General features: G+C 37.1%; 1 non-coding gene across 1 annotated transcript; it reads right to left on the minus strand.

The window, feature by feature from the left end:
* Positions 1 to 4,136: 4,136 nt before the first annotated feature.
* On the minus strand, positions 4,137 to 4,243 carry LOC136221142 (small nucleolar RNA R71). Its single transcript, XR_010684928.1, has one exon. It is a non-coding gene; the product is annotated as a small nucleolar RNA R71 (small nucleolar RNA).
* Positions 4,244 to 26,256: the final 22,013 nt, after the last annotated feature.

Consider the following 26,256-nt stretch of genomic DNA (forward strand, 5'->3'; position numbering starts at 1 on the left):
AGTTGGTGGACAATCCAACCCTTTTGTGCAGAAAGAGCTAGCAGTATACGTATGGTGTCCATTCTAGCAACTGGGGCAAAGGTTTCAGAGTAATCTACGCCAAACATCTGAGCATATCCCTTGACCACGAGCCTCGCCTTATACTTATTCACACTGCCATCATAGTTAAGCTTTGTTTTGTAAATCTATTTGACTCTTATGGGTTTCTTATGCTTAGGTCTATCCACCAACTCCCATGTCTGATTTTCTTCAATCATTTTCAACTCTTCTTCCATTGCATCCAACCATTTTTTTAGCTGCAGCCTCTTCCTATCCGGTTGGCTCCATTATTGCAACATTACACCTCTGAAGTATATCTGAAAGTGATCTGGTTCCACGAACAGGCTCATCATTAACATCAACATTCTCCTCCTAAAATTCAAGATTCTTATTGTTCTCCCAGCTCCAGCTATCAGACTCAAAAAACTAGATATCTCTGTTGACAATTATTTTGTTGCTTAATGGAGAGTAAATTCTATAGGCCTTTGAAATTAAGGAGTAGCCTATAAAATCCCAAGTTCTACTTTCTTGTCTAACTTATCTCGTTTAACCTGAGGAACATGAGAGAAATACAAGCAACCAAATGTCTTTAAACTAATCAATTTTAGTTTACAACCATACCATGCTTCAAATGGTGTTTTTTTAACAAGACTTTTGTGGGTAGCTATGAATCACCAATACTTCCCGGAGGTCACCGTACGCGTATCTGATACTCCGGGTGCGAGGATTCGGCGGGGATTCGGCGGGATACATACGGGACACGCCTATGACGTATCCTCTTTTTTCTTTTTCTTTTTAAATGCGGGGACATGCCGGGGATACATGGGGACATGTCGATGATACGCCGGGGACACGTCGGGGATACTTTAAGGTTTTTTTTTTTAAAACTTTGAAAGTATAAGGGGTTTTTAAAAAAAACTCAGAAAATATAAGGATTAAAATGAAATAATCCAAGGATTACTAGTATATACAGGCACGAAATCGATTGAACCCTAAACTAAAATTGAAAATCTCTCATGTGCATTTTTATGAATTAATGACTTCAGAGTATTGAGGGCGAGCCTTGGCGCAATGGTAAACGTTGTTGTCGTGTGACCAAGAGGTCACGGGTTCGAGTCTTAGGAACGGCCTCTTGCCAAATAAATTGGCAGGGGAAGGCTTGCCCCCAGTACACCCTTGTGGTGGGACCCCTCCTCGGACCCTCGCTCAGCGGGGACGCGTAGTGCGACCGGGCCGCCCTTTTTAATGACTTGAGAGTATTATTTGTGTTTTTATAATGACTTTATGAATATGATTTGTGATTTATATATTTATGTATCTTTTGAATTTTCATTATAAATGATATAAATATTATTAATTATATATAAAATTTGTCGTATCCCAACCGTACCCGTACCCGTATCGGTGCTTCATAGGTGGGTGTTAGGCATGAATTTGACTACAATTTAACATATTATTTATGATGAATTAAGGGTGTTTTTAGGGTTAAATTACGTAAAAGAGGTCTTATAAGTGTTTTTATGCAGATTGGGAAAGATTAAGTCAAACAGACTGTAAGCAGCCTGTTTTGCACAAACCATGAGGAGATGAGCAACCTATGATCCAGCGGTCTAACGTTGCGTTTCTCATGACGGATGGAGACTTGACAGGCGGCAGGAGCGGCAGGCAGGAAAGGCAGGAAAAGAGCAGCTAAAAGAACCATGATGACAAGAGTGTTCGACCCTTGAGTGTTCAAGGGTCAAAAGTATTTTAACCACTTCTAGTAATCTAGGATCTATGAACAATTTATTTGGTTTTTGTAATAATTTATCGCATACTTTCGATACCGTTTGTTCTTTTCCCCTTTAAATAGACGTAGTGGGCGAAAAGGAACGGATACCTTTTTGTGAACTAAAAATAGACGTTTTGGTAGAGGGAAGAGCTCTCGAGGAAGATGATTGTTAAGCCTAAAATATACCTAAAATATCATCGATATTTACATTAGTTTTGCTACGAATTCGTACTATTTATATCGATTTAGCATACTTTTACTTCCGAATATGTTTCTTTCATGCAAGGTACCTAAATATTTGGTAAAATCCAAATAGGAACGAAAAGAGGTCAAAAACAGAAGAAAAACCCTACAAAAGGAGTCAAAGACGATGAAAATCAAACGCGCTGAAACGAGGACGAAGACGAAGTCACAAACGGAGTAAAAAACTCCGTGTCGCAACCGAAAATCCTCCTTTCTTGGTCGCGACACGCGTCGACCAACAACTTCTCCCTTCTTTTCAAAGGCTAAAACCTGCTCCCCCATTCTCGGCCAAGAATTAATTATTCTCGGTAAGTTCAGAATTTCTGGAAGGGCTATTCGTACACATTCGTTTTCAAAGAAACACATCCGTTCGATTGGATAAGAACGCCTCTTCACAGCAGACACGTTCCTTAAACCCGACTCTTCAACATCTATAAATAAAGAGTTGATTTCGGAGTTGAAGATATATTGAAGAGAAGATTAGTATAGAATTAATGCAGAAATTCTGAGTCAAGCGATTCAGAGTTAGAAGTTCGATTTTGTAAAAAGCAATATGATGTACACACATTGTTTATTAAATAATTACAAACACATTAGCATTTAGATTTGTTCATATTAGTTTACATTTTGGTAGTAGATAGACCAGTCTCTATTCCGAAGATTCAGCGAGAAGATTTAGTAGAGGATTTGCCCCAGGAGCCTGACAAACTCTAAACGAGGTTCAAGGAAAGGATTGACAACCCGTTCGCTTGAAAGTCATCGAAAGCTTCCATGCTTCTTGTTCTCTGTAAACTTGTATCAAATTCATACTTCATCTAATAAAGTTTATTCTATTCGATAGATTTTTATGTAGCACTTATGGTAAATGATCCAAAGTGAGTTCTGGTGTTTTCATTAATACGTAGTTGAATTCAAAATCTTTACAAGGAAACTTTGTTGAGCACTTAGACAAATTGGTACCTTGGATAAAAGTATCAATTTGGTTAAGGAAGCAATCTAACCAGTTAGGGGATTGTTGCGTTTAAAGCCTTTTAATTGAATGAGTTCACGTTATTACATTTATATAATTTGTATACAAAGTTTAGAGTTGTTTTCTTTACTTAATGCAAACGAATACATTTATTCACTTTTCTAAAGCACTAAACGTTTCTGTTTTGTAAATTCATCCTTAAATCAGAAGTGATTTCTAACATTCTAGATATTCTAGTCTAATTCTTATTCTAGCAATTTCAAAACCAAATCCAATTAAATGATTTTCCATATTATAAACCTTAAAAGTAAATCAAACCGATTCAAAATAAGTTTTCGTTAAAAAGCGTTCCCTGTGGGTTCAATATCTTTTATTACTACAAGCGTGTACCGTGCACTTGCGGACATCGCTCAATAAGTTTTTGGCGCCGTTGCCGGGGAACGCCTAAATTTTTAACAAAAATTTAGATTTTTCATGTTTTATTTCGAATCTAGGTTTACACATACTTATTGAAACTTTTATATTTTATTTATTTCAAATTACTAATATATTTATTTTCAAATTCTGTTTTGAAGGTAGTTTGGGTTCGTGCAAGATTTCAGGTACATGCGCAGTTCTCGAAGTTCAGGCACTACACCAAACCCTATAGACCCTGAAATTGAAAGAACCCTTAAAAAGAACAAGAAAAACAAGAAAAACAAAAACAAAACTCCATTAAAAATTAGAGATACCGAGCCAGAAACTATGGCTACACCTATGGATTACGCTAGGCCAGGAGTGGCCGGTGTAACCAACAGCATAGTTAGACCCCAAATAAATGCAAACCAATTTGAAATTAAGCCAGCATTGCTTAATATATTGCAAAATAATGTAACATTTTACGGGTTGCCTAACGAAAATCCTAACACCCATTTGACAAATTTCCTTGAAATTTGTGACACTTTTAAAATATCAGATGTGACTGCCGAAGCAATCAAACTTCGCCTCTTTCCTTTTACTTTGAAGGACAGAGCCAAAGAGTGGTTAACTTCTATGCCAAGCGCAACGTTTGAAACTTGGGACCAACTTGCCCAAGCATTTTTAGCAAAATATTTTCCTTTAGCAAAAACCGCAAGAGTCATAAAAAAGATAACATCTTTTTCTCAACATAATAACGAAACTCTTTATGAGGCTTGGGAACGTTTTAAAGAACTTCAACGTTTATGCCCACACCACCAATTTCCCGATGCACTTTTAATGCAAACATTTTATAATGGATTAAATCCTACAACTAGAGGTTCATTAGATGCTATGTCGAGAGGGTTATTTATGAAAAAGACATCTGCCCAAGCAAGAGAACTTTTGGAGGAAATGGCAATTAATAGCAGTATGTGGCCTGCAAATCGTGGACATATACCAGTGGTGAAACCATCATCCTCAAACACATCATCGGTTAAAGGTATAGTGAATCTTGATCCACTTGCGATGTTACAAGCCCAATTTTCTGCCTTATCGCACAAAATTGATAGGTTTATGGCACCCTGCGATCCTAATGGTAATCCAATCCAAATGGATGTGGATTATGAAGGTATAAGCGAGATTGAACAGGTAAATTTTGTCCAAGGGCAAAACCAAACTAATAACCCTTATTCCAATACTTATAATCCTGGATGGAGAAATCATCCTAACTTTAACTGGAGAGATAATAATAATAATGCAAATGCTAATCAAAATCGTACCAATAATTATCAAAATCAATCAAGAGATACGATTAGCACTTTATCTTCTAAAATCGACAAATTTATAGATGCTATGAGTGGAAAAATAAGTAATCACGATGATGGTTTTAAACAGATCGAGAATAAATTTGAGCAGCTTATTAAAAACCATTCATCTAGCATCCATAATTTGGAGGTTCAAATTGGACAACTTGCTAAATCAATTCCATCCCGCAAAGAGGGAAGTCTTCCCAGCCATACGGAAGAAAATCCGAAAGAGCATGTAAAGGCTATCACTCTTCGTTCAGGAAAAAAATTACTTAGGTCCGGAAATGCCCGGAGATTCAACTTTACCAGGAACTGATTTACCAAAAATCCAAAGAAGATACATTAAACACTAAAAGTTCACCAATTGACTCAAGTACAAAAACTTTTGTACCCAAACCACCTTTTCCACACAAAGTCCGAAATAAGGACTATGACAAACAACTTTTAACATTTTTAGACAAACTTAAAAATTTGCATATTAATTTGACATTTATGGATGCGATTACGCAGATTCCCAACTATGGTAAGTTCTTAAAAGATTTAATTTCAAAGAAAATTAGTTGGGAAGGGATTTCATCCATTTCACTAACTGAAGACTGTAGTTCGATAGTGTCGAGTAATTTGCCTACTAAACTCAAAGATCCCGGATTTTTTACTATTCCGTGTAAATTGGGAGATATTGAATTCCCAAGTTGTCTTTGTGATTTAGGAGCAAGTATAAACTTAATGCCATTGTCTACTTTTAATAAGTTAGGTTTAGAAGAAGATATCAAACGTACCAATATGGTTTTGCAATTAGCGGATCAAACCACTAAAAGACCATATGGTATAATTGAAGACGTTTTAGTTAAAGTCGACAAATTTATTTGTCCTACCGATTTCGTTATATTAGATTTTGCATATGACGTTAATTGTCCACTAATTTTTGGCAGGGAAAGTAGTTTTAAGTATAGGAGAAGATAAGATCGAGTTTGATATGAACAAAGCAATGAAATATCCTATGGAGGAATTCGCCTGTATGAAACTTGATTTAGTTGAAGAATGTGTTAATGACATTATTCAAAAAGAAGAAATAATAGAACCAATAATGGGTGAAGAATTAGAAAATAAGGACCCAGAACCTTTGATTCGAGAAGATGGACCAGTTCCGCCTTCAATTGTAATTCCCCCTAAATTAGAACTTAAAGAGTTACCAAACCATTTGAGGTACGCTTTCTTAGGCGAAGGCGATTCTCTACCTATAATTATCTCTAACAAATTAACACTTGTTCAAGAAGAAAAATTGAAAGAAGTTGTTAGAAATAGAATAGGAAGTATGGGATGGCAAATTCCAGACTTGAAAGGAATTAATCCTAGTATTGTACTGCACATAATTCACTTAGAAAAAGATAAGCCACCTAAAGCGGATAGGCAAAGACGCTTAAATCCGAATATGAAAGAAGTAGTAAAAAATGAGATTACTAAACTTTTAGACAATGGAATCATTTATCCGATCTCGGATAGTGAATGGGTTAGTCCAATCCATTGTGTACCTAAAAAAGGAGGCATAACTGTTGTAAGAAATGACGAAGGTGAATTAATACCTACACGAACCACCACCGGTTGAAGGGTTTGTATAGATTATAGGAACCTTAACAAAGCAACCAGGAAAGATCATTTTCCTCTACCTTTCATTGATCAAATGATCGAAAGGATAGTTGGTCATGCTTTCTATTGTTTTCTAGATGGTTACTCCGGATTCTTTCAAATTTATATTTACCCGGATGACCAAGATAAAACAACCTTCATATGTCCTTATGGAACATTTGCATATAGGAGAATGCCCTTTGGTCTATGTAATGCACCAACAACATTTCAACGTTGTATGACTGCAATTTTTAACGATTTCATTGAAGATATCATGGAAGTTTTTATGGATGATTTTTCTGTTTATGGAGATTCTTTCGATGCATGTTTACAGAACTTGGATAAAGTTTTGTCTAGATGTGAAGAAATGAATTTAGTGTTAAACTGGGAAAAATGTCATTTCATGGTTGACGAGGGAATTGTTTTAGGTCATAAAATATCTGAAAAAGGATTAGAAGTGGATAGAGCAAAAACTTCAGTAATAGAAAAATTACCCCCTCCAACTACTGTTGAGGGAGTACGGTCATTTTTAGGACATGCAGGTTTTTACAGACGATTTATTAAAAACTTCTCTGTAATTTCCAAACCACTTACTAATTTACTCATGAAAGACTCAACCTTTGATTTCAATGAAGATTGTGTTAAGGCCTTCGAAACATTGAAAACAGCTTTAGTCAGTGCACCCATTATTGTTAAACCCGATTGGGATTTACCTTTTGAAATCATGTGTGATGCAAGTGACTTAGCCGTCGAATGTGTTTTAGGTCAAAGGAAGGATGAGAAACTTCATATTATTTATTATGCAAGTCACACACTGTCAGGTGCACAATTAAATTACACCACAACCAAGAAAGAAATGCTAGCGGTAGTTTTTGCATGTGATAAGTTTAGGTCAAACCTGTTAGGTTCTAAAGTTATTATTTATACCGATCACGCAGCTTTAAGGTATTTATTTGCTAAGAAAGATGAAAAACCGCGTATGATTATATGGGTTTTGTTGTTACAAGAATTTGATATAGAAATTAAAGATAAAAAGGGAGTAGAAAACCTTGTCGCCGATCATCTATCAAGACTCGAAGATGAAAACGGTCCTATAGGTGAAATTATCGGTATACGAGATTATTTCCCTGATGAATATCTCTATCAAATAAAAAGTGTCATGTCACCATGGTATGCGGATATAGCAAATTATCTCGCAGCCAACGTTGTTCTAGAGGGATTAAATTTCCATCAAAAGAAAAAATTCTTTTCTGATGTTAAACAGTATTTTTGGGAAGATCCTTTCTTGTTCAAAACTTGTGGTGATGGAATGATTAGGAGATGTGTCAGTGAAAATGAATACGGGTCTATAATGTCAGAATGTCATTCTAGCTCTTATGGAGGACATAACATCGTTAGTAAAACAGTGGCCAGGATATTAGAATGTGGATTCTTTTGGCCTACGTTGTTTAAGGACGTCCGTTCATTTATTATTCGTTGTGACAAATGTCAAAGAACCGGGAATTTAGGAAGGAAAGATGAGATGCCTCTCACAAACATGTTAGAAGTTGAAGTTTTCGACATGTGGGGAATAGATTTCATGGGACCTTTTCCCCCTTCTTTTGGTAAAACTTACATATTAGTAGCCGTAGATTATGTTTCAAAGTGGATTGAAGCAATTGCGACCCCGACAAATGATTCTAAGATTGTTGTTAGGTTTCTTGAAAATATATTTTGTAGATTTGGTTGCCCTAGAGTCATTATAAGTGATGGAGGTACCCATTTCATAAACCGAAGTTTTGATGCACTTATGAGAAAATATGGAGTACACCACCGCATATCTACGCCATACCATCCTCAATCGAATGGTCAGGCGGAGATATCAAATAGAGAACTCAAATGGATTCTAGAGAAAACAGTCTCGTCTTCAAGAAGAGACTGGTCTTGTAAACTTAACAATGCATTATGGGCATACCGTACTGCATTTAAAACACCAATAGGAATGACACCATACCGATTAGTGTATGGGAAAGCATGTCATTTACCAGTAGAATTAGAGCATAAAGCCTATTGGGCTATTAGAACACTTAACTTTGATTTACAACAAGCAGGTAAGAAACGTTTGCTCAACTTAAATGAATTGGATGAGTTACGTCATTTATCTTACGAAAATGCAAAAATATATAAAGAAAAAGTGAAAAAATGGCACGACGCCAAGATTAAAGTCAAAAGCTTTAACATTAGGGATAAGGTGCTGTTATTTAATTCACGGCTCCGATTGTTTCCAGGTAAACTTAAGTCTAGATGGACAGGACCATATTTAGTCGTTAAAACATTTGACTATGGATCTTTAGAACTTGAAGGACCTAACAGAGTTCGCTTCAAGGTTAACGGTAATAGATGCAAAGTTTATTACGAAAATGTTCCAGTTAAGGAAATTGAGTTCATAACACAAATTCCTGAAGATTAATTCGTTAAATTTTGTATACCTTTTCTTCATTTTGTTTTGTTTTGTTTGAATTTTTTTTTTTAATTTTTAATTTTTTTTTTTACACATGTCAATTTTATGATTTTTAGTTATTAGATGACTTTATATTAAGATTTAGATATATGAAAATATGTTTAAGTCATGTTTTTAATCAGATTTTAGGTCAATAGTTCGAATTAGAAGAAATTCAGTGATTCTCAGCCGGAAATTTGGAATTCTCAGTTGAGAATTTACATTTTCAGAATTGTCCAAACAGGTAAGGGATTTTCTAATCTTACAGAGAATTTATATTCTCAGCCGAGAATCGGAAACATAGGGTTTCGATGCCTGATTTCCGCAAGGAAATCAGCGTGTCGTGACCGAGAATTGGGATTCTCGGTCGCGACACGGGTGTTTTTTGCACCATCAGACCTATTTCTTCTTCATCCTGCAGACACAGCTTTTCAAACTCGAAAAATTGAGTTTCTTCAACCTCAAGAGGGCTGATTTTATGCCTTTTCTAAACAAAACAACACCTCCTTTCGTCCTAAGATTCCTATAAATAAATCATTGAGGTTCAAGATTTCTGTTACTTCATTCTCTTTTCATCCTTGTCAGAAAAAACTTCTGATTTTCTAAAAACACCATTATCAAATAAGTTACAGAAACATTTTTCGTTCCTAAAAAACCATGAATACCAAACACAAATCCCCCAAGCAGATTGCTGCTTCACGCAATAAGCGTCCTGACTTATCAGAATGCTACGGTGCGCCGTTTCCTATTTTTAATCATGACGAAGGCAAACGCTACTACAGGCTTCGTTACAAGTTCTTCGTTGGAATGCTGTATATGGACGAGTTCTTAAATAATGAACTCGGGATAAGCGATGATATGAATCGCTATTTAGAGAGATTGGGATGGACCAAGTTTGCCCACATGCGGTTTCCTATTACTGGAGACTGGATTCTCGAGTTTTTCCTATATAGTTTGTTTCGTTAACAAACGAAGGGTGCATCTCAGTTTTCGTCGAGATGGCGAAACCTTTACTTTTGGATACCCTGAATTACATGCCTGGTTTGGTTTTCCCCCGAGGGATTCAATCAAACGTCATCCTGGCAGAGATATGACATCCACAGATATATGGAGGATGCTCACAGGATTTTGGCATTTCAATCCTCGACTCGCCTACAACCAATCCATCCACTCCAACTCGATGTTGTATCTACACAAATTTCTGTGTCACAGTTTGTTCGGTCGCACATTTAGTAGTATAGTCAAAGACACCGACTTATATGTCCTTAGAGATATATTCCAAGGCAATATTGTTGATACCTCCAAGATTCTGATGGAAGGTCTTATTGCCGCTTCTCAATCCAAGGATAAGAAGATTGGGTTCGACAATATAATATGTGGAATAATTCTCGGGACCAAGGGAACTATTTCTGTCCCTTGGAGCGAGGCTGAATCTTTTCCGACTTTGGACTATGAGTTTTTAGAATATGAAGGCCTCGTGAAGCGTATTTTTAGAGTAGGCCCGCATTTTCTTTCTGCACCAGAACGTCAAGCTTGCGTGCAATTGAAAATTGATCGCTATAGGGCTAGAGAAATCCCGATTGATAGGGATGAATATATAGAATAGTTTAAGTTTGTTAGTTTTCATTTGTAAATATTTGTGTGTTTTGTTTTATTTAGTACATTTTTTTTGTTTTTATGTTTTGTTTTTGTACATATTTGATTCAATAAAAACTTCTATTCATTTGATTCAATTTCTTATTTTTATCTTGGTTTATTTTCAATCCATTTCATTTTGAATAACTCTAACTAAGGTTGCTTACAAACAGATAATAATATTAGCAATGAACTAATATGATTTTTTTTATATATTTGAATTCACAAAATATGTCCATCAATTCATCACATTAATCCACTCATGTTTTGTATCAATCAATTAAAAATTAATAAGTACATGACTTTGTATTTATTATTGTAGATTCATTTAATTTACATGGTTAAATGTACTTTAATGTTTCATTAAATTCTTATTAAGAAGAAAACCTTTAGTTTTATTAACTTACATAAATTTGTATTTATCCTTGTCAATTAATGCTTTACATTTATGATTTTTAGTACAGGAACAGTTTTAATAAGGTTCAGGACATAATTTCTCAGAAAATTACACAAACAGAGTCAAAATGCATGAATACAAGTCACCAGGGACCGATTCTCGGCCGAGAATTATGAATTCTCGGTAAGTTCAGCAAGACAGGCCAAATTTCAGAAAAATTTGTTCTCTGAAATTGCCGTGTCGCGACCGAGAATCAGGATTCTCAGTCGCGACACGCGACCTGTAGGCACAATAATTCCGGATTTTTGCCCTATTTTTGAGCCTATTCCTATTCCTATTCCTACTCTACCTATACTTAACTCTTTTTCACCCTATATATACATATTCCTTACACAAACCTCATATCACCTCACTTTTTACCCAATCCCCTACTCTAAACTCTTCCCAATACATTACTTTTACTCTTCCCAATTTATTCCTTGCCCTTTCCAATCACTTAACCCTTTCAACTACCAATTTCTCATTCAATTACACATTACAACTCCCAACTCATCTTCAACCTTTGGTTTTTCTCTCTTCATCTCTTCTTCCTTATTTTTCATACCCTAAACACCATCAATCATGCCTAGAACAAAATTTCCAGCCAATAAGACTAAGTTTTCGGAGGTGAATCGTCTTCGTCTTCGTTGCGGAGCCTATTTCGACATAGCCTCGGAGGAGGAAGCCACCCGTTTCACTCATTTTTCCAACTCCAAGAGGGAGTTCATGAATATGCACTTCCTGGACTTTGATTCGGTAAGAGCATTAAATTTCTCTACTCGAATTGATGCTTTCATTGAGATTTTGGGTTAGAAAGCTTTTGTTTCTATGCGTTTTCCTCGCATTACGGAGTATATAGTGGAATTTTTTGTCACTTTGAAAATGAATAAGAAGAAAACTTCAATCTCCTTTAGGAATAATGGTGTGACTTACACCATAGATTATGAGGCTATGGATAATGTTTGGTTTTCCTACTACTGATTTCCATGACAAGCCTAGGGATTTTGATAACAACGCAATTTGGAACACTCTTTCGGGTCAAGATTATTTTAACTCGAAAAACACTTCAAGTAAGATGATACGAGACAATTATGTGTTCTTCTTTCACAAATTTCTGAGTTTTTCCTTATTTGGTCGTGTTGAGAGCTCAAAGATTCAAGTTAGGGATTTGTTCATTCTTGATTGCTTGTTTAAGGGTTTGAGGGTTGATATCATAGGTATGCTATTTGATAATTTGTATCGTGCTTCGAGGGCTACTACCATTCAAGTACCTATTGGCAATTTTATCACCGCTATTGTTTTGGGTGCACGTGGAGAGCTAGCCGATTATGACATGTCTACCTACCATGGATATGTGCCAATTTTGAATATTTTGGCTCTTGAGCGGGCTCACTTGTTGCTTACTTCGGTTCCTCCCGTTTTTATTTCTTATGCATCCCCTATTGCCCATCTTCGTGGCACTATGGGTGGAGGAGCTTCTAGTTCCCAATTTGTAGGTACCGAAGGAGGCGCAGAGGAGAAGGAAGCGGTCATTGCACCACAAGCACAACAACAACCCCAAGCACCTCAAGATGATGATCCGGTTGATTTGAGGAGGATTTTGAACCAACTCAATGAAAATAATCGTAACATGAATTTGCGGATTGATAATTTGGTGGAGAATAATATGATGATCAATGATAACCTTAACAACTTAAGGAGGGAGCACAACTCTACTCGTCGTCGGATGCTTTCCTTTTTCCGTCCTCAAAATGTTGAAACCACCATCTTCGACGGATTCGCCTCCACATGCTTAGGTTTTATCAAGTCTTTTATTCCTTTCCTTCTCTTGTTATGTTATTTTTCATTTTAAGTTTGGTACAATATTTATCTTTATTATGTTTGGTACAATTTTATTTTTATGTTGGATGATTTTAATTTGCTAATTTTCTCTATTATTTCGTGTGCTTTATTTCATACTTATTTTTCGTGTTTTATCAATTTTTGCACCAATGAGGACATGGTCCAAATTAAGTGTGGGAGGAGATATACATATATCATTTATACACGTACGAATAAATGCAAGGAGTAAGAATAAATGTCATCCGTTTTACCATAAAAAAAACCATATTAATATTTATAAACAATATTTTCAAATGCAACGCTTGTTTTATACAAATGCAACATATATTGCAACACAAATTATTTTAACATTATTTTTCATAACTTTACATTTTCACATGTTTAAACTTATGATTATTTTTAGGTTATCATTATCGATAGAAATAATATTTCTATACGGGCAATATTTTTCATACTTTTCACAAATCTCCGAAACGATTTTAAGTAAAAAACGTCTCGAGTGAATGTATTTAAGTAAAAAATTCTTTATTTTCGATCTCTATTTTATATCATGAAAACCATGATACAATAAATCTTATTTTAAAATTTTCGATTAGGTTTATAGGCATTAAATTGACCCAACACTTTTTTAGCTCGGTTTTGATTTTGTCTTACATTAACACCAAATTGAAGTTTTTAAGGAAACTTTAGCCATAATACATGTTGAGTTTTAAGTCAATATAGGATAAATGTGCTATCTTTCTTTTTCCCAAGTTACAATTTTAATTTCATATTAATTAATCAATTAGTTGAATTCTTAACTTTTGGCCACGATTGAGACCAACCTTATCACAATCGAGGTATGAAAGGGAAGAAACTTAAGTATCGTTTACTTTTGGCCACGATTGCGACCACCCTTATCACAATCGAGGTATGGAAGGAACGTTTTAAGCGTGTTTAAGTTTAAAGTAATGATTGCGTCCACCCATGGCATGATCGGTACCTCTTAAGCGAACACAAATAAAAAGCAATAAAATGCGTATAAAGTTACGATGGAGACCACCCTTATCTCGGGCGTAACTAAGCAAATAATTAACCCAAATACTTACTCATCTCATGTAATAGTTTAGGTTTTGGGAAAGGAAATTTTGTGCTTTGAAATGCCTTGAGACGAAAGACTCAATAACATGCGTGCTTATATCGTCCCGAATACTTCAATTCAAAATTGAAAATACAAGACGAATGATATATCGCCTTTATACTAGTTAGTTTGATATTTTGCGTATAAATTTGCCATTCGAAGTTAATCTTTTCGGCTTAACTAATTTAAAACAAAATACAAAGATATATGTTTTATTTTAATAAAGAGATTAGTTAAAGAATAAATTCAGTGAAATTTTGCTCGGGACTAGCAAAAGCTTAAGTGTGGAGATTTGTTAAGCCCAAAATATACCTAAAATATCATCGATATTTACATCAGTTTTGTTATGAATTCGTACTATTTATATATGTTTAGCATACTTTTACTTCCGAATATGTTTCTTTCATGCAAGGTACCTGAATATTTGGTAAAATCCAAATATGAACGAAAAGAGGTCAAAAACAGAAGAAAAACCCTACAAAAGGAGTCAAAGATGACGAAAATCAAACGCGCCGAAACGAGGACGAGGACGAAGTCACAAATGAAGTAAAAACTTCCGTGTCGCGACCGAGAATCCTCCATTCTCGGTTGCAACACGCGTCGACCAGCAACTTCTCCCTTCTTTTCAAAGGCTAAAACCTGCTCCCCCATTCTCGGCTGAGAATTAATTATTCTCGGTAAGTTCAGAATTTCTGGAAGGGCTATTCGTACACATTCGTTTTCAAACAAACGTGTCTGTTCGATTGGATAAGAACGCCTCTTCGCAGTAGACACGTTCCTTAAACCCGACTCTTCAACGAAATTCTGAGTTAATGTAGAAATTCGGAGTTGAAGATATATTGAAGAGAAGATTAATATAGAATTAATGTAGAAATTCTGAGTCAAGCGATTCAAAGTTAGAAGTTCGATTTTGTGAAAAGAAATATGATGTACACACATTGTTTATTAAATAATTACAAACACAGTAGCATTTAGATTTGTTCATATTAATTTACATTTTGGGAGTAGATAGACCAGTCTCTATTTCGAAGATTCAGCGAGAAGATTTAGTAGAGGATTCGCCCCAGGAGCCTGATAAACTCTAAACGAGGTTCAAGAAAAGGATTGACAACCCGTTCGCTTGAAAGTCGTCGAAAGCTTCCATGCTTCTTGTTCTCTGTAAACTTGTATCAAATTCATACTTCATCTAATAAAGTTTATTCTATTCGATAGATTTTTATGTAGCACTTATGGTAAATGATCCGAAGTGAGTTCTGGTGTTTTCATTAATACGTAGTTGAATTCAAAATCTTTACAAGGAAACTTGGTTGAACACTTAGACAAATTGGTATCTTGGATAAAAGTATCAATTTGGTTAAGGAAGCAATCTAACCAGTTAGGTGATTGTTGCGTTCAAAGCCTTCTAATTGAATGAGTTCACGTTATTATATTTATATAATTTGTATACAAAGTTTAAAGTTGTTTTCTTTGCTTAATGCAAACGAATACATTTATTCACTTTTCTAAAGCACTAAGCGTTTCTGTTTTGTAAATTCATCCTTAAATCAGAAGTGATTTCTAACATTCTACATATTCTAGTCTAATTCTTATTCTAGCAATTTCAAAACCAAAACCAATTAAACGATTTTCCATATTATAAACCTTAAAAGTAAATCAAACCGATTCAAAATAAGTTTTCGTTAAAAAGCGTTCCATGTGGGTTTGATATCTTTTATTACTACAAGCGTATACCGTGCACTTGCGAAAATCGCTCAACAATGATAACTCCATTGATGGAGTTCTGTAGATGCAAGGCAGACTATTCACTCGGTAGTATGAGTGAGTAATCATTTTGAACTGGTTCGGCCAGTTAGGGCTGGTTATGTAAGCTCTCTATTTTCTATTTATGAATGAATGTTGCTAACTTATGATGTGTTTGATGAAGCTTCTTATTCCATTGCTTATGCATGTATGCTAGTGTTAGATGAATGTTAGGGAACTGCTTTCATCTTCACAGAACTTTTTATCAAACATCCAACCCCGAAGCAGGAATGTTAGGAGGTTGTATCAAGGGTTTTCTTTATTGAAATGTTGTTTCGATCGTAATGCAAGAAAGAACCAACCTTAGGAACGCTTATGGTTGTAGTAAGTCTTAGAATCTTAAGAACACACAAGAGTTGACTTAAGTGAGCATTAAAGCAGAAACCTTGACTTCACTTTACTTCATTCATGAATAAATAGGATGTTTAGGGACTTAAAATAACATGTCCGCTGTGCCTAACCTGTACCCATTATCAAGTAATCGTTTTTATAAGTTAAATCATTGACTTTGTTACCTATTCACAATATCTCTCAATCTAAAGAATTCACACACCACGAACACCCTGTTCTGCAAGGTTTTTCTAGTAAAATGTGGTCCTCAATCCCTGTGGAGACGATACTCTATTTATCACTTTATTACTTGTATCTAGTGCACTTGCTAGAGTCTGTTCGAAGGACAACAGTGGGTAGTCTATTCAGTAAGAACATTGATGTGTTAGCAGCTTCAGCCTATAATTTTTTCAGCATCCCTTTTTCATGAAGTAAGCATCTCCTCATTTCCATGATCGTCCTGTTCTCCTCTCCACCATGCCATTCTGCTAAGGAGTATAAGGCGTAGTAAGCTGATGTTCGATGCCTGCTTCTTCACAAAAATCGTCAATGAATGTTACATAATACTTACTACTATTCAAACTTGGTGTACTCGTGGGTCCTCCTACATCTGTATGTATTAATTGCAGCTTCCTTGTGGCTTTTCGTGCTAAATTTTGTGGGAAAGGAAGTCTTGTTTGTTTACCGTATTGACAGGCAGCACATGCCGGAAGTGTTGAAACACCTTTCTATATGATTTTGATTTGACAAAATTATTTAACAAGAATTAAATCTCCATGATAAAAATATTCCAACACATTAAATTTAAATGCTTTGATTTATTTGTACTAATGTGTTTGTTAAATGTTGAGTTATTTAAATCTATAAGACATCAAGTTGTAAGGCCCAAAGGCCCACAAGAGAAAGTCAAGCCCAAGTCAATGTGTCAATGCCTCACGGCCCAAGCAGATCAAAACACAGGTCGCACTGAGTAAAACGCAAGCCCAGCACCAAGAAGGATCGAGAAGCCTTCAACCAAAAGCTTCAAGACGAAGCTGTTGAGTTAAGCGACAAGATAGCCAGGTCAGCAGCTGGCCTGAATAAACTTGAAGACAAAGTATTTCTACTCCGGATAAGGTTTAGAAGACGCAGAAAGCTGTCTAGAAGACTTTACCATAAATGTGGAAACATTATGTTGTGTCTGACGAAAAGCTGCTGAGCTCTGCCTAAGACAAAAGATACAAGGTTTTGATTGGCCGAAGACGCTGAGCACGTACTAAGTGAAAGCGATAGGAAGCCGTTTCCCTCCAACGGTTATTTCGAAATTCGAAATAACCAGTGCATCAAGTGTCACTATAAATAGGCCACTCAAATGCTTCATTCGATGCAGATCTTCAATTAAGTCGAAACGCTGACCAAATTGTTACTCAAAGTTCTGTGAGAAAAGCAAAGCAAATCTTACACAAATTCCAATTCTGTGTAAAAGTCTAGAGTCATCTAAATCATCTAAAGTGTCTTAGCAATTGTTGTTTAGGACAAACAAACACTTATCATTTCTAGAAGAATAGAAAGGAGAAGCTGAGTACTCGGTTATAGTACTCAGCGGTAGAAATAGGAGTGTGTAGAGGAATAGAGGAAGGTACTCTTGTATACTCAGCTTGTTATTGTAAAAGGTTTGTGCTCTACCTTTAAAGAGCTCAGTAGAGGATTCTAAAAAGCTCGGAAGGAATTCTGGGGACTGGACGTAGGCGGAGAGGCCGAACCAGGATATGTCTGCTGAGTAACATCTTTCTAACCCTTATCTCCTTAAATTATTGCTTGCTATAACACTGCCTAGTTAAACACTAAAAAGAACATAAGCTGAGTTGTGTGAACTGAGAAACTGAGTTCCGGAATAGACTCAAGTGCTATCTCCTGACTCAAGGATAGATTCAGTCTTAGTCACCTGTTGACTAAGCCTGTATCTAGAATTTACTCAGTCTCACCATGCTAAAAGACTTCGAGAAAGTCTAAGTTCGAAATTAACAGTCAGCCATACGTAAAAATTTTAAATAGTTCCTAACCCCCCCCTTGGAACTAATATTGTCACGTTACACGGGACCAACAAGTGGTATCAGAGCCTAACAGCTCACTGAACAAGATATAACTATCTTTAGCTGATCCCCACGATGGCTGAGAACAGCACTCGTTTCCTCCCAGGAAATCAGACAACTCAGATTCTTCCTGAGGGACTGTCCATTACTAGGCCTCCTCTGTTCTTCGGGTCTAACTATACCTTTTGGAAGAACAGAATGAAAAACTTCATTCAGGCAACAAACATGAGTGCATGGCTTTCCATAGCCCAAGGCCCGTTTGTTCCTGTTGAAACTATTGACGGACAAACGTCTATCAAAGTTGAGGCTAAGTGGTCAGAGGATGACCTCAAGAAACTGCAAAATCATGCCGCTGCTATAAACATGCTTCACTGTGCGTTAGATGCTGTAGAGTACAATAAAATCTCAGGTTGCGAGTCAGCACGGGAGATATGGAAGAAGCTGGAGGTCACCTATGAAGGAACCAGTAAGGTCAAGGAATCCAAGGTGAACCAACACATGAGGTTGTACAAGTTGTTCGAGATGAATGATGGTGAAGGAATTTATGACATGAACTCAAGGTTCACCAACATTATTAACGAACTCAAGAGGCTCGGCAAGATCTTCACTGAGGAAGAGCAAGTGAAGAAAATACTGAGGAGTCTTCCCCAAAGCTGGCAAGCGAAGAAGACAGCCGTTGAGGAAGCCCAAGACCTAACCACCTACAAGTATGATGAGCTCATTGGATCTCTGCTGACCCATGAGATTTCAATGAAGAACTTTGAGGTGAAAGAAAAGGTTGAGGACAAGAAGCAAAAGTCTCTTGTCATGAAAGCTGACTCCACAGATGGTTACTCATCTGACGATGAAGAAATGGCCATGTTCACAAGAAAGATGAAGAAGCTGTTCCGCAAAAATGATAAGTACAGCAAAAAGCCATTCAAGAAATATGACAAATACAAGGCTGAGTCAAGCGACAGCAAATACAAGAAGGAAAGCTCAAAGCCTATCACATGCTTTGAATGTCATCAAACTGGCCATATCAAGTCAAGCTGTCCTACTCTGAAGAAGGACAAGAAAAGCGAGAGAAAAGCAATGGTGGCCACATGGAGCGATAGCGATGAATCATCCTCATCAGGAGCTGAAGCCACTAAGTCAGCAAACATCTGCTTCATGGCGGATGAGTCTGCTGACCCCTGTCCTTCTGAGAAAGCTGACTCATCATGTGCATCTAACACTGAGGAACAACCAACTGAGGTAACAACTCTACCTTTGCTCATAAATGAAATGATTAACGCCTTGAGTGATCTTTACACACTTATCAAAAAGTGTAACAAGAAAGTGCGAGCACTCAGTAGGCGATGTGATGAGATTGAAGAGATCAAACTCAGTGATCTCCGCCATCTTCTCCAGGACAATACTAGGCAAGATGAGAACTTACAAATCATGCATAAGTATGTCACTGAGGTCCAATCAGATTCTAAGAAACTGAGAAAGGACATCACATCCATTCAGAACAAACTAAAGGTTCCAACTAAGAAGAGTTTCCATCATTACGCTGAGTACTCAGGTACTAGTCAACAGAAATGGACTCCCCAACGAAATGTCCAATGTGACTTTTGTGGGAAGAAAGGCCACACTACTAAGGTATGTTGGCACGCTCAGCACAATGGTGCTGACCCGCCGATAAGGCATCCACAAAGAAAGGTCCGTTGTGACTTTTATGGCAAGACTGGCCACACCATTAATGTGTGCCGTCATAAAATGAAATATGATGTATCACTTGCTGTGCCTAACAAACGAGGACCCAAAAAGACTTGGGTACCTAAAGATAACTAGCTATATTGCAGGTCGGCCTGAGGTGTGCGGAGAAGTCAAAATTATGGTACGTTGACAGCGCATGCTCGAGGCATATGACGGGTGATGAAACTCAGTTCATCACACTTAAGCTTAAACGGGGAGGAAGTGTAAGTTTTGGAGACAACAAAAAGGGTAAGATAGTAAGGTCAGGAACCATCGGTGGTAATCCTACTATTGAGTCAGTCTCCTTAGTTAGAGGGCTTGAATATAACCTACTGAGCGTAGCTCAGCTCTATGATAGCGGTAGAAAAGTTATATTCGATGCCACTGGATGTAAAATACTCGAGCGAAAAACAAATGAATTTATTTTAACCGCCCCTCGTGTTGACAATGTCTTTATGCTGAGTCTAGAAAAGAAATTTTCAAAAAATATATGCTTAGTGTCAAAGGAAGAAAATTCCTGGCTATGGCACATGAGACTTGGTCATGTAAGCATGGACCTCCTGGCCAAATTAGCAAGAAAGCAATTAGTTGAGGGATTGCCCGAACTTAAGTTTGAAAAGGATCAATTATGCAATGCTTGTCAGCAGGAAAAACAAACAAAAAAATCTTTTCATAGTAAAAACATCGTCTCAACCAAGCGTCCACTTGAGTTACTACACTTGGATCTCTTCGGACCAGTCCAGCCGCTGAGCTTGGGTGGTAGGAGATTTTCCTTGGTCATTGTAGATGACTTCTCTCGGTACACTTGGATCATCTTGCTGAGTAGCAAGGATGAAACCTTTGAGACATTTTCAACATTGGTTAGAAAACTTGAAAATGATAAAGACCTAAAACTAGCTCACATCTGAAGTGATAATGGTGGAGAATTAAAAAACCAACAGTTTGTTGAGTTCTTTGAAGCCAGCGACATTGACCATAATTTCTCTGCTCCTAGAACTCCTCAACAGAATGGGGTAGTTGAAAGGAAAAATAGAACCCTGGTTGAAATTGCCAGGACAATGCTGAGTGAGAATAGGCTTCCAAAGTACTTTTGGGGTGAGGCTGTCAACACAGCCTGTTATATACTCAATAGGGCTCTAGTCAGACCCATATTGAAGAAAACTCCCTACGAACTTTGGAAAGGACGAAAACCCAACATTGGATACTTCCGTGCCTTTGGGTGTAAATGCTTTATTCTAAATACTAAAGACAATCTTGCTAAGTTTGACTCAAAAGCTGATGAAGCTATCTTTTTAGGCTACTCAACAAACAACAAAGCATATAGAGTTTTCAATAAACGAACTCAGGTCTTAGAAAAGTCAGTACACATTGAGTTCGATGAAACTAACCCTGCAGGGAAAGTCAGTCAAACAACTGAGGATGATCCATACTCAGCGGAAGCTGACCAAAGTGGAGCCGCAGAGTTACCACTTCAAGGGCTGACCAAAGGTAAGAAAGACACTCAAATTGTTTTCACTGACCAATCTATACCTGCAGAGATTGTTGAAACACAACCAGCTCAAGACATCACACTACCGAAAGAAATCAGAATCCCAAGAGGACACTCTGAAAGCGCCATTCTCGATGCTGCTGAGAACACCTTGATGACAAGAAATCAACTCAGGAGATACCTCAGCAATGTAGCATTCGTCTCAGTTCTGGAACCAAAGAATTTCTTAGAAGCTGAGAACGACGAGCACTGGATGGGTGCAATGCAAGAAGAGCTTAATCAGTTCAAAAGAAATGAAGTTTGGGACTTGGTTCCAAATCCAAGAAGCTAGAAGACCATAGGAATAAGATGGGTTTTCCGCAACAAGCTAGATGAACAAGGGAATGTGGTCAGAAACAAAGCAAGACTTGTAGCTCAAGGCTACAGTCAGCAGGAAGGTATTGACTACGGTGAGACCTTCGCCCCAGTGGCAAGGCTTGAAGCAATTAGAATATTATGTGCATATGCTAGTTTTATGAATTTTAAATTGTTTCAAATGGATGTCAAGAGTGCATTTCTTAATGGAGTTATAAATGAGGAAGTTTATGTTAATCAGCCTCCAGGGTTTGAGGATCCAAAATTCCCAATCCATGTTTATAAACTCAAAAAGGCTCTGTACGGTCTCAAGCAAGCACCACGTGCTTGGTATGAGAGACTAACCAGTTTCATGCTGACTAGAAATTATGTCAGAGGCAAATCTGATACAACCTTATTCATTAAGAAAAAGGGTAAAGACACCCTACTGGCTCAAATATATGTTGATGACATCATTTTCGGTGCTACTAACGAATCTATGTGCAAAGAGTTTAGCAAACAGATGCAGACTGAGTTTGAAATGTCAATGATGGGAGAACTCAACTTCTTCCTTGGACTTCAAATCAAACAAGGAAAGAATGGCATCTTCATAAGCCAAACGAAATATGCTAAGGAGATATTGAAGAAATATGAACTTGAAAACTGTAAGCCAATATCGACCCCAATGGGCACTGACACTGTCCTCTGTGCTGATGAAAGTGGTAAGTCAGTAGATAGCAAATTATATCGAGGTATGATTGGCTCTTTACTTTACTTAACAGCGAGTAGACCGGACATTCAGTTCTCAGTATGTTATTGCGCTAGATATCAATCTAACCCTAAGGAATCTCACTACATAGCTGTAAAAAGAATCCTTAGATATTTGCAAGGCTCAGTGAATGCAGGCATATGATATCCCAACACTCATGACTTTACACTTCTCGGATACACTGATGCTGACTATGGACGAGATAAGCTGGAGCGAAAAAGCACTTCAGGAGGATGTCATTTCCTTGGAAGTTGTCTTGTGTCTTGGTTCAGTAAGAAGCAGTCGTCAGTAGCCCTGTCAACCACTGAAGCTGAGTACATTGCTGCTGGAAGCTGTGTTGCTCAAGTCCTTTGGATCAAGCAACAGCTAGAAGATTATGGTGTTCAGACCAAAATGATTGAAGTCAAATGTGACAACAAAAGTGCCATTGACCTATCAAAGAACCCAATCCAGCACAGCAGGATGAAGCATGTCAGCATAAGGCATCACTTCATCAGAGACCATGTACTCAAAGTAGAGATCAAGCTGACCTATGTCCCAACGGATGAGCAGCTTGCTGATATCTTCACCAAGCCACTGGCTCGTGAGCAATTCAACATACTTAGAGAAGCTATCGGTATGTTCAATCCACTTCAATAAATTCTAAGTATAATTCATGCTGAGCATTTTGATTACATACTGAGTGGCTATGCATGCTGAGTGTTGAATATTTTTGCCAACATCAAAATAGGGGAGTTTGTTGAAACACCTTTCTACATGATTTTGATTTGACAAAATTATTTAACAAGAATTAAATCTCCATGATAAAAATATTCCAACACATTAAATTTAAATGCTTTGATTTATTTGTACTAATGTGTTTGTTCAATGCTGAGTTATTTAAATCTATAAGACATCAAGTTGTAAGGCCCAAATGTTAGGGATTAAATCCAGTTAATCAACTGTAGCGCAGCGGAATTGCGGTTTAAAATTTATTTCTAATCCCTTTAGTTTGATCTTTGTCCGTTAACCATTGATTGAATAAAACCTTTTGATCCGTTTAAGGATATAAACATACCCGGACTGTCTCTTCTAGAGACGGCTGAAGAATCCACAAGATAGTAAGATCTCCGTAGTCAGGTGCACGAATAGCTATTGAGCCAGAACCGGTGCTAGCCGAAGAACGGAAGAACAACGGGAGAGATTGTGTAATTATGCCAAATTCCACTATCTTGATTTGAGTGGTGGTGGCCAAATATATTTAGTATTCCACCTTTTCAATTTGTTGTGGTGGTGGCCAAATATATTTAGTATTCCACCTTTTCAATTTGTTGTGCCGAATACAATAGTAGTTAGATTAGGTTTTGAAGTGTTTTAATTTATATATATAGTGTATTTCTAAACCTAATTAGTTTAGGGTTAATTGGTTAATTACAAAACTAATCCAATCCTAATCCAATTACATAAATAAATACCAATAATATTTATTCTATGCAATTAATTATGGTTAGATTAAATTTAATTACCCCAATTAAATGAATAACACTAATTAATAAATTGACGTATTAATCTAATTAATTATTCACCGAATGCAATTTCATTAATTTACAAATTAATTAATTACATCCCGCAAACTAATTAATCAATTGAATACTCAACACTCAAGACCATTAATCAATTACCTTGATACAAAGTATCAATTAATCAATTAATTAACCACCAATTAATTACCTTGACATTTTACTGTCAATCAATTAATTAATTCTATCTCTCCAATATACCGTTCTATAAGTTCTAACTCAGATGTTCGATGTGCACGATCCTATGGGACTGTCCTTAGCTAGCAGTGGGCTTATAGCTCACAGACAGTAAGTGGGTTCTAGCAAACCATTACTGCCCCTAACTAAGACAGAGTTTCAGCAGTCTAAATATGCAGAGACCCTGTAGTTATCTCTTAACTTCTTTTACCATTTGATATCGATATTATAAACTAGAGGCATGGCGGCTGTCATCCTCTCTGATGTTTATGATATTTCTTGATCTTAAGTAGATTGATGAATCAGATAAGTAAACTACTTATCAGGGTGTGGCCACACACTTATCAATCTCACTTATCAAGTGGCCTGTGATATCATCTCACTATTACGTGAGTGGTAATTCCATCACTTCACTATCAATGCCAATGTGTTCACCTGTTCACCCAATCATACCCGTATTTGGCATCCTGTTACAGACCTGTTGGGCGTATGTCAAAATGAACCGGATCCCACATTGATATTATAATGAAATCTGGTCTGAAGATAGTTAGAGACCTACTTAAGAAAACTAATGACACAACCACCATGTAGTTTTCTCGGGCGGATCGATCCAGTCACATGTATACAACATGTACCCATATTCACAACTGACTTATCAAGTGCTATGGCTAGTATCAATTACTACCATACAGTCGTTGAATATACAAGTCTGTGGTCCTAATCATTCCCATGATAGAATAGACTTGGGATATGGTTTTACGATTATCAATCAATGGATTCTCTATTCATATTATAGCACAAGATATAAATGAACTAGATTAATGCCTTTATTAATGTAACACAAATAGTGTATCTATGCAAGAATAATCAAAAAGCATAATACAATATACATGAACCAATGCCTAAGAACTAGGGCACACCAACAGTCTCCCACTTGGACTAGTTCCAAGTAGGCATTGCCCTAATCCCTATAGATCTGGTATGACCATCATGTAGGCGCTGTGCAAGTGCCTTGGTAAACGGATCTGCGACATTGTTCTCGGTGTCAACTCTCTGTAATGTAATGTCACCTCTCGCCTGGATCTCCCGGATGAGGTGAAACTTTCTAAGTACATGTTTGGATCTCTTGTGTGATCGGGGCTCCAGTGCTTGTGCTAAGGCACCGTTGTTATCACAGAAAACATTAACTGCACCTAGGATAGTAGGAACTACACCTAAGTCAGTTATGAACTTCTTGATCCAAACTGCTTCCTTTGCAGCGTCGCATGCAGCTATGTACTCAGCTTCCGTTGTAGAATCGGCAATGGTAGGCTGCTTTGAGTATCTCCAACTAATGGCACCGCCATTCAGGAGAAAAACATAACCAGACTGTGATTGTTTCTGGTCCTCATCAGTCTCAAAACTTGCATCAGTGTAACCTGATACTGCCAGCTCCTCTTGCCCACCAAAAACTAAAAAAAGATCCTTGGTACGCTTAAGGTACTTTAGGATAGCCTTAACTGCCTTCCAGTGCTCCTCGCCGGGATCTGACTGGTACCGGCTAGTCATGCTAAGTGAAAATGCAACATCTGGCCTTGTACATAACATAGAGTACATGATAGATCCTATAGCTGACGCATATGGGACCTTTTCCATGTTCTCTCTGTCCTACTTTGTCTGAGGACAATCTTTCTTACCAAGTTTCAACCCATGGCGCATAGGCATGAATCCTTTCTTAGCCTGGTCCATGCTGAATCTTCTAAGAACTTTGTCTATGTACGTTGCCTGACTCAAGCCTAGAAGTCTGTTGGATCTATCTCTGTAGATCTTGATCCCTAAGATCGTTTCGGCTTCTCCTAAGTCTTTCATTGCGAAGCATTTACTCAACCACTGCTTCACTCCTTGTAGTGTTGGTATATCGCCTCCAATGAGCAGTATGTCATCGACATACAATATCAGGAAAGTGGATATGCTCCCACTGAATTTCATATACACACAAGGTTCATCAGGATTCTGCACGAAACCATATTCAGTTATGGCTTCATTGAATCTCTGATTCCAAGACCTAGATGCTTGCTTCAATCCATAAATGGATCTTTGAAGCTTACATACTCGGTTAG

The sequence above is a fragment of the Euphorbia lathyris genome, chromosome 2 (genome assembly GCF_963576675.1).
Source record: "Euphorbia lathyris chromosome 2, ddEupLath1.1, whole genome shotgun sequence".
Classification (NCBI taxonomy): Eukaryota; Viridiplantae; Streptophyta; class Magnoliopsida; order Malpighiales; family Euphorbiaceae; genus Euphorbia; species Euphorbia lathyris.